Genomic DNA, 17,424 nt, shown 5'->3' with positions numbered 1-17,424 from the left:
AGGAGGGAGGAACAGTAGCTAGATAAGACGAAAGGCATGAATAGGGAGGAAATCTTTTTCAACTTTCCTTTGTTGGTTTTTTGACCTTAATAAGCAGTAATAATAAGATGAATACTTGAGGATTACATTTGTGATACTTTGTAAATAGTCACCAGCAAAAAATACTCTTTTTTTTTTTTTTGCATTAGGTTACTAAATACCAAGCTCCTCTATGCTAAGGTCAAGGATTTCAGGAGACACAGGATGGAAAGTAGATAGAAGGTAAGTGATATAGGAAAAAAACAGAAGAACTGAGTATCAGTCAATAAAGTGACTGATTAGAAATGGGGACTAGTCTTAAAGACTTAAACAATTGAGTCGTCTTGAAATCAGATGAAATTGAGCAAGAAAAGGATTGAGCAGAGCTAGTAGGATAACTGTACCATTTTCTAGGAAAGAAGTTGATAGATTTTCACTGCAAATGACCAGGTAGTAAATATTTCCAGGTTTGTGGACTATATAAATCTTGGTGGCATATTTTTGATATTGTCATTCTAGTCCTTTAAAATTGTAAAAATCTTTCTCAGTTTTAGTCATAGAACAGGCTGTAAGTTAGATTTCACTTGGAGGCCATAGTTTATTGACATCTGTAGAAAGTAAAGGGAAAAAAGAGTTAAAGAGTAAATAGCTGTTCAGATTTAGCTATATTGCTCTTTTTTTCCATTGACGTATAGTTGATTTTCAATGTTGTGTTATTTTCTGCTGTGCAGCAAAGTGACTCATATATATATATATATATATATATACACACACACATATACACATATATACATTCTTTTTCATATTCTTTTACATTTTGGTTTATCACAGGATATTGAATATAGTTCCGTAGGACCTTCTTGTTTATCCATTCTCTGTTACAATTGTTTGCAGATTTAGTTATCTCTTTTAACATCCAGTTGCTGTGGTGTCTATGTATACATTACAGTAGCAAAACTCAGCAATGAAAAGTCAAGCAGGTTATACTGATGTCAGTAGCCTTCTAGATTATCATTACATTCTGGTAGCAATGACAACCCACTCCAGTATTCTTGTTTGGAAAGTCCCATGGACAGAGGAACCTGATGGGCTACAGCCTATGAGGTCACAAAGAGTTGGACTCGACTGAGTGAAGAACAACAAGCACCATTCTAGAGGCATGTCTTCTAGTATTGGAGAAGATGCTTCATAATGTCAAGGTGAGTCATAATACAAAATTGAAAGGAAAGAATTGCAGTTTCCAGTTGCAGTCCTGATGTTATTCATAACAGCAGAGCTAAGTTCTGTTACAAAATCCATCCACTGATGAGAACACCAAACTTATTTCGCTGAAAGATTGAATGGTGTAGGTATGCCTTCTTCACAACCAAGCATCCTAAAATAGAAATCTACTCTTTATTGTTGTGCCCATCTACTCCTCAGCCAACAATTTGTAGCAATCTGGTTTTGTGATGCCCTCCCACTTGCCCTTGTGATCTTAGCCACCTTCAGGCACTCCACTTAACTTCCCGGTGTAATAAAGACTTTTCAGTTCTTATCTTACTTGAGTCATCAACTATAAGCTGATAACTATCTAGATAAAATGCAAACAGCCAGAATTCCTCTCCCAAATGCTCTTTACTTGTGCCTCCTCAACAATTCCTCCTGAGTAATTCTTTCTCACATTCCAAAATTCACTCTGGGTGCTATTTTTAAAAAGAAGAGTCTTTTCACCTACCAGAGTGAATTAGTAACTTTTACTCTGTACTTCCATAATGCAGTGTGCCCATACTACTGTTTGAATGAATGAAAAAGTGAATAAGTGAATAATTAATGCTTGACAATTCGTGTGTCCTCTCAGCTAGACAATAATATGCTTAAGAGGGACTATGATTTATTTTTCTCTACATTTCAATTTATGGCAGTAAACTTGACATTTTAAATCTCAAATAAGCATGTGCTTAATTAGCAAATTTTGGAATGCATCTATAAATGTAGCTTCTTGTCCCCTCCCCCTCCTTTTTTTTGTATTCTAAACTAAGAAAAATCTATTTAACTCTTAACTGCTGCGAGCTTGTGTTTCTGTAAAACTGGTTCTCATTTGAAAAGGCAGATTCTATCTCTACCAGTAATTTTAAGGACCAAAAAAAAAAAAAAAAAAAGAATTCTGTATAGGAAACCCCTAATAGGTGTTTGAACTGGATGAGGCTTATTTCACATAAGAAAAAGAGTTCGTCCAGAGTGAGAATGAAGTCTCACAAGACCCAAAGCTGCTTCTATTTGCGACCTCACTTGAGTCCTTCCTACGTTTGGCTCATTGCCACTTCTGCACTCCACAAAGCAGTGGGAAAAAATAAGGTACATGGCACCCTCAATCCCTGTGGACATACCCAGGAGGTTGTATACACAAACTTGAGGGTCCTCTTCCTAAGAGAGGGAAGAATATATGTAAAGAGACAACATGCCAATAGTGTCTTCCAACTACAAGTTAAGAAACAAAACATTTGAAGCAAAAAGTAAGTAAATAAACTCTCAGGAATTTCTAATTAGCATCTGATGGAGAGCATGAATAATAGAGAAATATGAGTATAAGTAATAGGAAATTATGGAGAAGGCAATGGCACCCCACTCCAGTATTCTTGCCTGGAGAGTCCCATGGACAGAGGAGCCTGGTGGGCTGCAGTCCATGGGGTCACTAAGAGTCGGAAACGACTGACCGACTTCACTTTCACTTTTCACTTTCATGCATTGGAGAAGGAAATGGCAACCCACTCCAGTGTTCTTGCCTGGAGAATCCCAGGGACGGGGAAGCCTGGTGGACTATTGTCCATTGGGTCCCACAGAGTCGGACACGACTGAAGCGACTTAGCAGCAGCAGCAGCAGTAGGAAATTACAAAGCTATAGAGTAATTTTTGAAATTTTGGATAATCTTTTTAAAGAATTGTTTAATAACGTTGAGACTCACCCTATTTGCCATTTATTTGCCTAAATTTATCATGGCTGCGATTCATGGGGTCGCAAAGAGTCGGACACGACTGAGCGACTGATCTGATCTGATCTGATCATGGCAATTAGTTGAGAATTGAATGTCTTAAATCTGAATACAGTATTATTTATGTGGGCTAATTTCACCATTTAAATAAAATGTCAGGAATAAGCACATCCAAATATATAATACTATTGTTTTCTTTCTACTACTACTATTATCCTCATAATATTTTCATAAACCCATTTAAGGGTAGTCATGATATTCTTTTGCTAACATTTGTACAATTCTACAAATGTGAGGTAATATTTACTATTTTTAACCTAGTATGTTTTTTCAGAACATATTTCTTGAGAAATTCTTATTAGACTTTTAAATATCATTTAGTTCTTAAGATTTGCGTGTAAGTTTAATGCTGCTTTTGCCTAAAATTGTTTGCTAAAAAGTAGATCTTTAAGAATAATTTGAAGAAAATTTTGACTTAATATTATATTTTCTGAAGTTCTATGTTCTAATGATAAAGTTCTTTAAAATATTGTGCTAAAATTTTGCAAACATGTTCAAATGTTCCATCGTAATGTCTGAAATAAGTAATCTAGAAGAGGAAGTGAAAGTTATAAAGATGACTATTATTAGTTTATATAGGCAAAAATAACATAACCCATTATAACTGATGCTCAAAGCTCAACAGACATGGATGAGAAAATTATAGCAATGTAATTTTCAAGAAGGTAAGGTTATCTGCTTTAACTTTTAATTCATGAATTTATTTTGCAAAAAAGAAGCATTGCATATGCCATGTGCATTGTTTTGCATGTAAGACAATGGGACAGATGATGTGAAAGGGAGTTGACAACATGAAATTTCATCAGTGCAAAGGGCATGAGGATACTCTTACACTGTTGAAATCAGTGTTTGTGAACTAGGGCTCCTCTCCTTCCTCATCCTCCATGCCTGTGTAGACTGCAGACACAAGCCAGGCCAGGGTGAAGACAATGTCAAGAGAGGTCAAATCCATGAGTCTAAAAAGAAAAGGATATGTTTGATTATTTTAACATAAAATTTTAGATAGAAAATTAAAATTAAAAACAATGTTGCTGTGACTAGATGTGTTAGAAAGAATTTATACTGGATATTTTAAGGTATGCTGCTGCCAAGTCACTTCAGTCGTGTCTGACTCTGTGCGACCCCATAGATAGCAGCCCACCAGGCTCCATCACTGGGATTCTCCAGGCAAGAACACTAGAGTGGGTTGCCATTTCTTCTCCAATGTGTGAAAGTGAAGTCTCTCAGTTGTGTCCAACTCTTAGCGACGCCATGAACTGCAGCCCACCAGGCTCCTCCGTCCATGGGATTTTCCAGGCAAGAGTACTGAAGTGGGGTGCCATTGCCTTCTCCGATTTTAAGGTATAAGATTAGACAAATGTGGATTCAAATCCTGTGCCTTGTTTATTACTGTCATGAATGTTTTAGTCTTCTGAAAATCTGTTTTCTTATTTGTAAGACAGACTTAAAGATACTTTGCAGGATTTGTTTTAGAATTAAATGAGATTATGGACACAAAGCAGGCGCCATAATGTTTGACATGTAGTAGGGATTCAATGAGGCAGTTGGCCAGATTCCTTTCCTGTAATGGGTTAAACTTCCATTACATGGGAAATAAGGCATTGGAGTACAGAATGAAGCAGGGCAAAGGCTAACAGAGTTCTGCCAAGAGAATGCACTGGTCATAGCAAACACCCTCTTCCAACAACACAAGAGAAGACTCTACACATGGACATCACCAGATGGTCAATACCGAAATCAGATTGATTATATTCTTTGCAGCCAAAAAAGGGGAAGCTCTATACAGTCAGCAAAAACAAGACCGGGAGCTGACTGTGGCTCAGATCATGAACTCCTTATTGCCAAATTCAGACTGAAATTGAAGAAAGTGGAGAAAACCACGACACCATTCAGGTATGACCTGAATCAAATCCCTTATGACTATACAGTGGAAGTGAGAAATAGATTTAAGGGACTAGATCTGACAGACAGAGTGCCTGATGAACTATGGATGGAGATTCATGACATTGTACAGAAGACAGGGAGCAAGACCATCTCCAAGAAAAACAAATGGAAAAAAGCAAAATGGCTGTCTGAGGAGGCTTTACAAATAGCTGTGAAAAGAAGGGAAGTGAAAAGCAAAGGAGAAAAGGAAGGATATACCCATTTGAATGCAGAGTTCCAAAGAATAGCAAGGAGAGATAAGAAAGTCTTCCTCAGTGATCAATGCAAAGAAATAGAGGAAAACAATAGAATGGGAAAGACTAGAGATCTCTTCAAGAAAATAAAAGATACAAAGGGAACATTTCATGCAAAGATGGGCTCAATAAAGGACAGAAATGGTATGGACCTAACAGAAGCAGAAGATATTAAGAAGAGGTGGCAAGAATACACAGGAAAACTGTACAAAAAAGATCTTCATGACCCAGATAATCATGATGGTGTGATCACTCACCTAGAGCCTGATATCCTGGAATCTGAAGTCAAGTGGGCCTTAGGAAGCATCACTATGAACAAAGCTAGAGGAGGTGATGGAATTCCAGTTGAGCTATTTCAAATCCTAAAAGGTGATGCTGTGAAAGTGCTGCACTCAATATGCCAGCAAATTTGGAAAACTCAGCAGTGGTCACAGGACTGGAAAAGGTCAGTTTTCATTCCAATCTCAAAGAAAGGCAATGCCAAAGAATGCTCAAACCACCACACAATTGCACTAATCTCACACGCTAGTAAAGTAATGCTCAAAATTCTCCAAGCCAGGCTTCAGCAATATGTGAACCATGAACTTCCAGATGTTCAAGCTGGTTTTAGAAAAGGCAGAGGAACCAGAGATCAAATTGCCAACATCCACATGATCATCGAAAAAGCAAGAGAGTTCCAGTGAAACATCTATTTCTGCTTTATTGACTATGCCAAAGCCTTTGACTGTGTGGATCACAATAAACTGTGGAGAATTCTGAAAGAGAAGGGAATACCAGACCACCTGACCTGCCTCTTGAGAAACCTGTATGCAGGTCAGGAAGCAACAGTTAGAACTGGACAAGGAACAACAGACTGGTTCCAAATAGGAAAAGGAGTACATCAAGGCTGTATACTGTCACCCTGCTTATTTAACTTATATGCAGAGTACATCATGAGAAACGCTGGGCTGGAGGAAGCACAAGCTGGAATCAAGATTGCTGGGAGAAATATCAATAACCTCAGATATGCGGATAACACCGCCCTCATGGCAGAAAGTGAAGAAGAACTCAAAAGCCTCTTGATGAAAGTGAAAGAGGAGAGTGAAAAAATTGGCTTAAAGCTCAACATTCAGAAAACTAAGATCATGGCATCCGGTCCCATCACTTCATGGGAAATAGATGGGGAAACAATGGAAACAGTGTCAGACTTTATATTTCTGAGCTCCAAAATCACTGCAGATGATGACTGCAGCCATGAAATTAAAAAACACTTACTCCTTGGAAGGAAAGTTATGACCAACCTAGACAGCTCATTAAAAAGCAGAGACATTACTTTGTCAACAAAGGTCTGTCTAGTCAAGGCTATGGTTTTTCCAGTGGTCATATATGGATGTGAGAGTTGGACTGTGAAGAAAGCTGAGTGCTGAAGAATTGATGTTTTTGAATTGTGGTGTTGAAGAAGACTCTTGAGAGTCCCTTGGACTACAAGGAGATCCAACCAGTCCATCCTAAAGGAGATCAGTCCTGGGTATTCATTGGAAGGACTGATGTTGAAGCTGAAACTCCAATACTTTGGCCACCAGATGGGAAGACCTGACTCATTTGAAAAGACACTGATGCTGGGAAAGATTGAGGGCAGGAGGAGAAGGGATGACAGAGGACCAGATGGCTGGATGGCATCACTGCCTCGATGGACGTGAGTCTCAGTGAACTCCGGGAGTTGGTGATGGACAGTGAGGCCTGGCATGCTGCGGTTCATGGGGTCGCAAAGAGTCGGACACGACTGAGCGACTGAACTGGACTGAACTGAAGCTATGCAGAATGCCCATTTCTCAACAACACTAGATGATTAAAGCAGTACTAGTGAAGGTTATTGATAATTCCTGTGTTATAATGAGAATAATCTGTTAGTGATCTCCAAAGAAGGGCTTACCCCACAAAGCATACAGAAACATAAATTAGCGGGATACTGGAGAAAATTCAATGACTTCCACTTATATTTACTTTTTTTTTTTCCCGCTTTTCAATTTATTTATTTTTTAAATTTTATTTTATTTTTAAACTTTACATAATTGTATTAGTTTTGCCAAATATCAAAATGAATCCGCCACAGGTATACATGTGTTCCCCATCCTGAACCCTCCTCCCTCCTCCCTCCCCATACCATCCCTCTGGGTCATCCCAGTGCACTAGCCCCAAGCATCCAGTATCGTGCATCGAACCTGGACTGGCAACTTGTTTCATACATGATATTATCTTTAGTTTCTTTTTACATTTTTCTGGTTCTACTAAATCCATGTAATATATTAGTATATCAATACGTGCTTTCTTTTTCAAATAATTAAATAATATGATTGTATGCACACATTTTTTAAATGTGAAGGCTTATGAACAAAGTTTTTGAAAGCGACTGAGGTACTCAACAAATACTCATAAGTGGATGTCATGGTGTTTTTACTGAAAGTCTGGTTTCTGAACAGGACTAGGTATTAATTCTTCTCAGATGATTCAGTTATGAAATTTTACATGAAAAATCTTAAAGTTTAAAAGAGATGTTAGCACACACTAATAAATAATTATATTATTAGATAGCAATAGATTCTATTATGAAGACAAACTTAAATGTAGTTATTTCTAGCTTATGGGAGATAATGTTGAACTCGAACTGAATGTGGGCTCACTACAAACATAGTCATGAAGATAGAAAAGTATTGGTTTTGTCCAGTGGAGAGTATCATGAATACTTAAATAAGAAGTCCAAACTTCACTGTATACTAGTAGAATTCTTCAAAGACTTTCAGGTTCAAAAATTGAGTTATGCTTTAATATCATTAATTTATTATTTTATATATTTATTTATGTAATACTGATTGTCAAATACCATGGTCAGTCCCAATGTTAAATATACAAAATATGAATATGAATTACATACTGTTTTTGTTCTCAAATATTCGCAGTTTAGTGAGTTGGCCATATAAATGTATTCACTATAGTTTATGAATGTATAACACGGCTATGTATAAAAGAGTAAACAGTGTTGACCATGTAGTAAAGGGAACAGCCTTTCTGTCCAAGTATGTTGGGAAAGCTTCACTGAGTCAAGAGAGGAATAAGGAAACAGTAGGGTTCAATACACTAAGCTTGGCTAGCCTGTGACTTTTTTCATGTGGCTGGAGCCTGGAAAAACAGTAATGGAGAAAGGCTACATAGTTCAGTTTGGTTCCAATTTTAAGGGACCACATATGTCAAAATAAGGCATTTGTCCCTTGTCCTGTAGCTCATGAAGATTAGAGGCTCAAGAGAAGGAGGTAATTAAATCACAATCATCTTTGCTCTGTAGAAAGATCATTTAGATAGGAGGTTGAGTGCCAAATAAAGGGGACCAACACTGAAGATGAAAGAGAACAATTAGGAGAGGGCTTATAGCTCAGGGAGATGAAGAAATTTGGACCTAAGTAGATAAAGTGGGGATAAATACAAAAATGCAAAATAAAGCCATGTTTAAAAGGAATACATTGACAAGAATCTTAGATAAATCTCTATACCAAGGTTAAGGGAGAAAGGCCTGTAGTCTACTAAAGGTAGCACAACACAATACCACATACTAGGTGGTTTAGACAACAGTAATATAGTGCCTCAGCCTTCTGGAGCCTGGAAGTGCAGATCAAGGTACCAGCAGAGTCAATTTCTCCTGAGGCCTCTCTCCTTGGCTTGTAGACAGCTGGCTTCTCACTGTGTCCTCACATGACCTTTTCTGTGGACACGTGCATCCCTTGTGTCTCTTCCTCTTTTTATAAAGATACTTGTTCTTGTAAAAGGCCTATGGATTAGGCCTTCACCCTTATGACCTCATTTAACCTTAATAACCCTTTTAAAGGTTCTGTTTCCAGATACAGTCACAATGACAGGGCTTCAACATAAGAATTTGGGAGAAACACATTTTAGTCCATAACAATGATGCAGTTTACAAAAAAAAAAAAAAACAAAAAACAGGGTGAAAGTTTGGTGATGTAATCAAGTTAATGAATCATGTGTTTGGCAGAGTAACCAAGGTTCTCTGTGGAATATTTAAATTGAAAGGAAAAAAAGGGACTAAATATTGGGTAGTGATATCATTACTCATATTTTAATAATGAGGAATCTGAGACTCATGGCTTTGAATATAACAGGTAAGCATGTAGAAATATGGAAGATAATGAGTTACGATGTGGGCATTATCTTATAATTACAGATTTGTTTATGTAACAAATGCTGAAACTATAACAAATATTGAAAGTATAACAAATGAATATTTATGTTACAAATAGGTAACTATGTTTTTCACAGTTTAACTCATTATATCCATTTTTTCTAAGTAACTGCATGTTATCTTCATCTGTATCACAATGTTTAATAAATATGTAACTACAACACATTGCAGTTGAAAGTGTGTGTGTGTGTGTGTAAATAGATGAAATTGTCCAGGAAATGGTGAAAAGAGACTGGGAATAATAATATCTAAAGACCAGATAGAGTGCATTAATTTGAAAGTATTCTTGCCTGGAGAGGTTCATGAACAGAGGAGTGTGGTGGGTTACAGTCTGTGGGTTCACAAAGAATCAGACATGACTGAGCAACTAACACTCACTTTCTTCACTTTTCTAAAGGCTAACAATGTGTTGGACCTTGGAGACTCAAGAGTGAATAAGAAGGTGGTCCTATACCCTTAGAGTTGATAGTCTAACAATAAATAATATAATTTAAAAAGTAATCAATGGTAAAATGTAACTACTATAGCCAATGGTTGTTAGAAAAAAATGGCAACTCCTAACCTAGTGTTGAGAATATAGAAAAAACTTTTTTCCAGAGGGAATTTAAATTGAGAACCAAGAAGAAGATACTAAATTGACAAAAAAATTGCCAGGATAGGAAGAATGACTTTTTTAGGTAGAGAGACATTAACACAAAGAGCTGGAAGATTGTGTATCATTGAGGAAGCAAAAGACTTGTCAATATGGCCAAAAAAAGGAAAGAGGAGTTTGAAAAATTGAGGAAGAAGGAATGCCCAGAGATAAGGATGACAAAGACACTATGCTTATAGGAGAATCTAGAATAAAAGAAAATGTTATTGACTGCAGTCAATGCTTCTGAGGAACAATAATATTACTGAATGTTTCTTGACATGTAAAGTGAAAGTTAAAGTTGCTCAGTTGTGTCCTACTCTTTGCAACTCCTCTTGGAATTCTCCAGGCCAGAATACTAGAGTGGGTAGCTGTTCCCTTCTCCAGGGGATTTTTCACAATGCGGGGATTGAACCTAGGTCTCCCACATTTGAGGCAGTTTCTTACCAGCTGAGCCACCAGTAAAGTCCATTAACATGTAAGATAGATACTGTTATTCTTAATGAGAATAATTGCAGGCTAATGTTGGGAATAGAACTCACACTACAGTAGACAGATGAGTGAATGGATATTAGGGAAGTGGAGACATTGAATGGAGACAACTATTATAGAAGTCTATCTAATCCATTTATTATTGGCTTACTGAGAATATTGAGATGGCTTTTGGAGTTCAAGGTGCCTTGAAATGTGAACATCAGTGATACTACAGTGTAAACAATGGAAACCAGGAGACAAGGGATGATAGCTTGAAGACACTGAAAAAAATTACTAACAGCCTAGAATTCCATTAGAAGGGAAAAAAGTCCTTCCAGAATAAAAGTGAAATGAAGTTATTTTTAATCAAGCAGATCTTCGTCATTAGCAGATTCATATTACAAGAAATACCAAAGGGTGCTCATGAGGCAAAACTCAAATGATCTCAGATGAAAATTTATAAAAGTTAGGGTTAGGGTTAGTATTACTCAGCCATTAAAAAGAATACATTTGAATCAGTTCTAATGAGGTGGATGAAACTGGAACCTATTATACAGAGTGAAGTACGCCAGAAAGAAAAACACCAATACAGTATACTAACACATATATATGGAATTTAGAAAGATGGTAACAATAACCCTGTGTACGAGACAGCAAAAGAGACACTGATGTATAGAACAGTTTTTGGACTCTGTGGGAGAGGGAGAGGGTGGGATGATTTGGGAGAATGGCATTGAAACATGTATAATATCATATATGAAATGAGTCACCAGTCCAGGTTCGATGCACGATACTGGATGCTTGGGGCTCGTGCACTGGGACAACCCAGAAGGATGGTACGGGGAGGGAGGAGGGAGGAGGGTTCAGGATGGGGAACACGTGTATACCTGTGGCAGATTCATGTTGGCAAAACCAATACAATATTGTAAAGTTAAAAAATAAAATAAATAAATAAAATTTTAAAAAAAGAAAAAAAGTTATCTGAAGCTCAGGATGAGACTTTCTACAGGGACAATTTACCTTTGCTTCTGTCAGACAGAGAAACTGGCCATCTGAGATTCCCTTAACTGAAGTTCAGGGATCAAGATGATTTAAAGTTGGGCAGCAATCCCTGAGGGGCTTCCCCGATGGCTCAGCAGGTAAAGAATCTACCCGCAATGCAGGAGACACGGGAGACACAAGTTCTATCCCTGTTTGGGGAGATCCCCTGGAGGAAGAAATGGCAACCCAGTGCAGTGTTCTTGCCTGGAAAATCCCATACGGAGGAGACTGGCAGGCTACAATCCAAAGAGTCTCAAACAGTTGAACTGAGTGGTTAAACAAATACATCAGTCCCTGAGAGAGCTACTTGTATTGATAGTTCACTCTTACTCCTAAGACAAAAGCTGCTCACTCCTTGAACTCTGAGCCAAATTTTCAGAAATAGCAGATGTCCTTAGGAAAAAAGTGATCCTAATCGCCAAGCTTACCTGTCTAAGTCTCAGCTTCTTCTCCAATCTTGGCCTTCAATCCTTTGTTAGTTTTTTAGTACATTCAAATAGTATTTAGCTACTTTTTCTGATCTTTACTCAGCTTTTCTAGAGTTTTTAGCAGGAGTGTTAGGAGTTATTTAATCCACTATTACCAGAAATAGATGTCTGAAGTTTATGCTTTGTAAATAACCAAATAACCAAACTTCAAAGATGTAAATTGCTATAACACAGTCACATAAAATAAGTAGGACCATAATACTAAAGTTGTCCTAGAATGTTGTACCTTTGCTAGAACTACACTAATATATAGCTGAATGGGGAGCCACTTTTCCTGAGAGTGAAGCAAGATTTTCAGTCTTACCTAATGGTCAGAGTTTCTTTCTATTGGGTTGTCAGTTTCTATATAAGATATTACTAAAATAAAAGAAAAAGAACACATATTCAAGAGAGGATACACACTCTCATTCATAGAATGTCAAGCTTTTTTATCAGTTCCATATGATGAGCTATCATCATATATGGAATAATCTGTGTTGATTTTCTTGATTAAAAAGATAAATATTTAGACAGTATTTCAATCACTCTTCTCCAATGCCTACTGGTAGGAATTCAGGGCTTTTCAACAAAGTTCGAAGTACAGTTGCTGTAGAAAAGAAGGAAAGAGGGCAATAATGATGGTTAGTGTCTTATGGGAGTTTGTAGTTCCACTTAGTCTTTATTTTTGTTTTGTATTTGTTGTAATGGTCTCAAATTAGCTGAGATGTTGAAACCCCTCTCTTCTTTTACTCACTGTAGTATAATAAAGAACACCATATTATAATAAAACACAAACTTCACAGTATAGGCTGCCCACCAGATGAAATGAAAAAAAAAAAAAATTATCAGTGACCAGTCCTTCTGGGAGACAGACTGTCTAGGAGCTGTCTGCTTTACACCCTGGCGCGTACTACTTGGGTATTTCCTGAGTCCTTTTGGAGAATGCTAACCACTCACTTTATAGGCTAAGTTCTTTTCCTTTCTAATGTTGAATAACAGGATAATCAACATCAACCAACCTTTCCTTTAGTCATTCTCCTTACAACTTCCAGAAAAAAATTAATGTTTCCTGATCATTGATGGCTTCTGCATTTAAGTTATATTAGGTTCATTTTTAAAATTTGTTTTTCTGTTTTTCATTATGTTAGTGGGATTTTATAGGGAATGCAGAGACTAAAATCATTATAATGTGAGATATTTGTTCTTTAAGTTTTAATGGACAGGAAGGAGATGAAAATATCTAATGTCCTTGTTAGGAGTGGACTAGCATGGTGAGATGTTGATAATAAGAGCCATTGACTTTTTTGGTCATGCCAAAGGAATGCTAAATGGCTTTGTGGTTATAAGGAGTGGGATACTAAGCAGAGGTTAATGTGCATAAATAAACACACATACATGCATACTGGAGACTTGCTGTCTTGAATTCAGTTTTGTGAAAAACAGATTTGATAGTTGAATTACCATGTAGGTAGAGTTGTGATTATTGCTCTTTGTGAGTAGAATTTGATATTTGTTTTTGTAGATGTTATTTTAGATTTATGTCTATTTTAAATAGAAAAATTGTTTTCTTAGACACTTAAAATTTATTGATAGATTCAAGAGAAGCTTTTCTATATCTGTCATCAGATGAAGCCAATCATAATTAATTTTTTAAGAACTGGCTTTCTGAATTGGTTACCTTATAAGTTCCTCACCTAGGTTTGGAGAGAGTTTGAGTTGCTGCTGGCTGGCAGCATCTCCCCTGAAGGAGACAAGCAGGGAGTTGTGCTGGCAGCCAAATGGATTTGTTCTGCATGTCCTCTCCAGCTGAGTGCTATGTGATGCCAACTTCTAGTCCTCAGTTTGATGTCATTGTATAAATTACTGCACACAAGTGTTCTGATTCCTCAATGTGATCTTATGAAACTTCTTTATAAATCTTTTGATTATATAGAGGTTTGTATATATTATATATTTTTCTATGCCCAAGCAGATCTTGGATGAACTTATTATTTAAAAAAAAAAAAACTATCTGGAGTCATTAATTGAAAGTTTTCCCTGATGCCAGGGTCAGTAATTTTTCTAATTTAGTACAATCTGTGGTCCCTGCCTCGGAGAAGGCAATGGCACCCCACTCCAGTACTCTTGCCTGGAAAATCCCATGGACGGAGGAGCCTGGTAGGTTGCAGCCCATGGGGTTGCGAAGAGTCGAACACGACTGAGTGACTTCCCTTTCACTTTTCACGTTCATGCATTGGAGAAGGAAATGGCAACCCACTCCAGTGTTCTTGCCTGGAGAATCCCAGGAACGGGGGAGCCTGGTGGGCTGCCATCTATGGGGTCGCACAGAGTCGGACACGACTGAAGCGACTTAGCAGCAGCAGCAGCAGTGGTCCCTGCCTAGATCTCCTGTTCTGGGCTGTTACACCCCTATCCCAGCTGCTGGCAGTGTTGGCCACAAATGTATCAGCTTTCTTCCCACTCCTACCTCTTAGCTCACACCCCCACGTCCTGGACCCTGAGAAATGATTATCTAATCCTTCCTCATACTGCTTGCCACAGGACAGGCCAATAAAGTAAAAGACAAATGGTTGGGGCAAAGAATAGTGAATTTATTTAAAAAACCAGCAGATTGAGACAATGGTGGGCTAGTTTCCCTAAGAAACATTTTCTTGGGTTTGGATGCTAGATTCTTTTGTAGTACAAAGAGAGAGAGATGAGGAGGTAAAGGAGAAAAAAAAAGTCAATAAATTGTTGCTAATATGTCCTGGTTCTGGCCAGATTCCAGAAGGGATGTTTTAATTTCTTCTTTCCTGCAGCCATTCACAGATGGGTCTGGTTAGAATGTTTCCTGTGAGCTAAACAAAGGTGTTTTAACTTATAGCTCTGGCGTACATGGGAACAAACTTCCTGGGGATGGGCTGTTATATATACGTTAAGTTATAGGCAACATCTGTTCAGTGATTAATTTATAGCAAAAGCAGTAGAATACAAAGGTTAAAGTAAAAGAAACAGACCCAACATGGAGTCAGATATGTTCTTCCCTATTACAAAATGCCCTTGGCTGATGAGAGCAATCTAGCCTGGGGGTGGGGGGAGACTGTGACACTCCTGTGGTGAAATTTATATTTCAAAATCTTCACAGCTCTGCCTAAGGCTAGACTTTACAGTTTTTTCTTTCAGTTTTATTTAGATATAATTGACATATAATACTGTATAAGTTTAAGATATACAGCATAATGATTTGACTTACATACACCGTGACATGATTATCATAAATTTAGTGAATATCTATCATCTCATATAGATACAAAATTTTAAAAAAACAGAAAAAAAGTCCTGGTGATGAGAACTCACGGTTCACTATCTTGAAAACCTTCACATATAACTTACAGCAGTGTTAATTACACTTATGGTGTACATACATCCATAGAACAACCAACTAGTTCCAAGAACTTATTTATCTTATAAATGGAATTATGTAGATTTTGACTGTGTTCATCTAATTCACCCTCCCTCCTTCCAGACCCAATCTGGTTACAAGTCTGATCTGTTTTTCTGAGTTTGTTTTTGAAGTATAATTGATCTACACCACCATGTTAGTTCCTTTTACATAGCATAGTGATTCATTATTTCTATACGTTTTAAAATGATCATCACAGTAATCACAATAAGCTTAGTTACAACTTGTCACCATACAAAGATATTACACATTTATTGACTATATTCCCCGCACTGTGCATTTCACATTCTTGACTCGTTTATTTTGCAACTGGAAGTTTGTGCCTCTTACTCTCCCTCATCTATTTATTTCCTCCCCCACTTCACTGCCTTTGGGCAACTGTTTGTTCTCTGAATCTATAACTCTGTTTCTGTTTTGTTACATGTATTTATTTTTTGTTTTTAAAGATTCCCCACATAAGTGAGATCTTGTAGATTCTGAAATATAAATTTCACCACATTATTGTCTTCGACTTTGCCTGACTTATTTCACTAAGCATAATACCTTCTAGGTCCATCATGTTGTTGGAAATGGTAGGATTTCATTATTTTTTGATAATTTTTCTATAACTGAGTAATATATATATACTACATCTTCTTTATACATTTTTCTGTGGATGGGTACTGAGACTGTTTCATATCTTGGCTATTATAATTAATGCTGCAGTGAACATATAGGTACACCTATCTTTTCAAAACTGGTGTTTTTCCCCCCTTTGGATAAATACCCAGGAGTGGAAGTGCTGAATTATATGATAGTTCTATTTTTAATTTTTTGAGGAATATCCAGGTTTCCATAGTGGCTGCACTGGTTTATATTCTCATCTAGTGGATAAAGTTTTCCCATTTCTCCACATCCTCATGAAGACTTTTAATTTGTTGTCTATTGTATGGTATTTATTCTGACAGGTGTGATATTGGGATAGTAACCCTTTATTGGATATACTGTTTGCAAATACCTTCTCCTGTTTAGTAGGTGGCTTTTCATTTTGTTTATTTCCTTTGTTGTGCAGAAGCTTTTTCAAAAAGTTGATGTAGTCCTATTTGTTTATTTTTGCTTTTGTTTTCCTTGTTTAAATAAACATATCTAAGGAATATTATTAATACTAATGCTGAGACCACATTCCTGATCAAATAGCCAGTATTTGTTGGATCACAGAGAAAGCAAGGGAATTCCAGTAAAACATCTTACTTCTGCTTCATTGACCACACTAAAGCCCTTGACTGTGTGAATCACAACAAACTGGAAAATTCTTAAAGAGATGGGAATACTATACTACTTTACCTGTCAAATTCTTAAAGAGATGGGAATACTATACTACTTTACCTGTCTTCTGAGAAACCTGTATGTGGGTCAAATAGCAACAGTTAAAACCAAACATAGAAAAACTGACTAGTTCCAAATTGGAAAAGGAGTAAAACAAAGCTGTATATCATCACCCTGCTTATTTAACTTATATGCAGAATGCATCAGGCAAAATCCCAGGCTGGATGAATCACAAACTGGAATCAAGATTGCTAGTAGAAATATCAACAACCTCAGATATGCAGATGATACCACCCTTATGGCAAAAAGCGAGAAGGAACTAAAGAGCCCTCATCTTTAGTTTTTTTCACCCCAAAAAGAGGGTGAAAGAGGAGAGTGAACAAGTTGGCTTAAAACTCAACATAAAAAAACTAAAAAATGGCATCCTGTCCCATCACTTCATGGCAAATAGAAAGGGGAAAAGTGGAAGCAGTGACAGCTTTTATTTTGGGGGGAGACTGTAGCCATGAAAGTAAAAGACACTTACTCTTCGGAAGGAACGCTATGACAAACTTAGACTATATTGAAAAGCAGGAGACATCAGTTTGCCAACAAAAGTTCATACAGTCA

General features: G+C 37.1%; 1 long non-coding RNA gene across 1 annotated transcript in view; it reads left to right on the top strand.

Moving 5' to 3' along the window:
- Nucleotides 1–887: 887 nt before the first annotated feature.
- The window catches only part of LOC112448131 (uncharacterized), a 147,963-nt gene continuing 131,426 nt past the window's right edge, over nucleotides 888–17,424 (top strand). Inside the window, exon 1 of the long non-coding RNA XR_003036527.2 lies at nucleotides 888–1,217. This is a non-coding gene — a long non-coding RNA (uncharacterized lncRNA). The remainder of the gene's footprint in view (nucleotides 1,218–17,424) is intronic.

The sequence above is a fragment of the Bos taurus genome, chromosome 9 (genome assembly GCF_002263795.3).
Source record: "Bos taurus isolate L1 Dominette 01449 registration number 42190680 breed Hereford chromosome 9, ARS-UCD2.0, whole genome shotgun sequence".
In the NCBI taxonomy this organism is placed as follows: Eukaryota; Metazoa; Chordata; class Mammalia; order Artiodactyla; family Bovidae; genus Bos; species Bos taurus.
The sequence above is the reverse complement of the archived record's forward strand: the minus strand, read 5'-3'. Positions and strand labels throughout refer to the sequence as shown.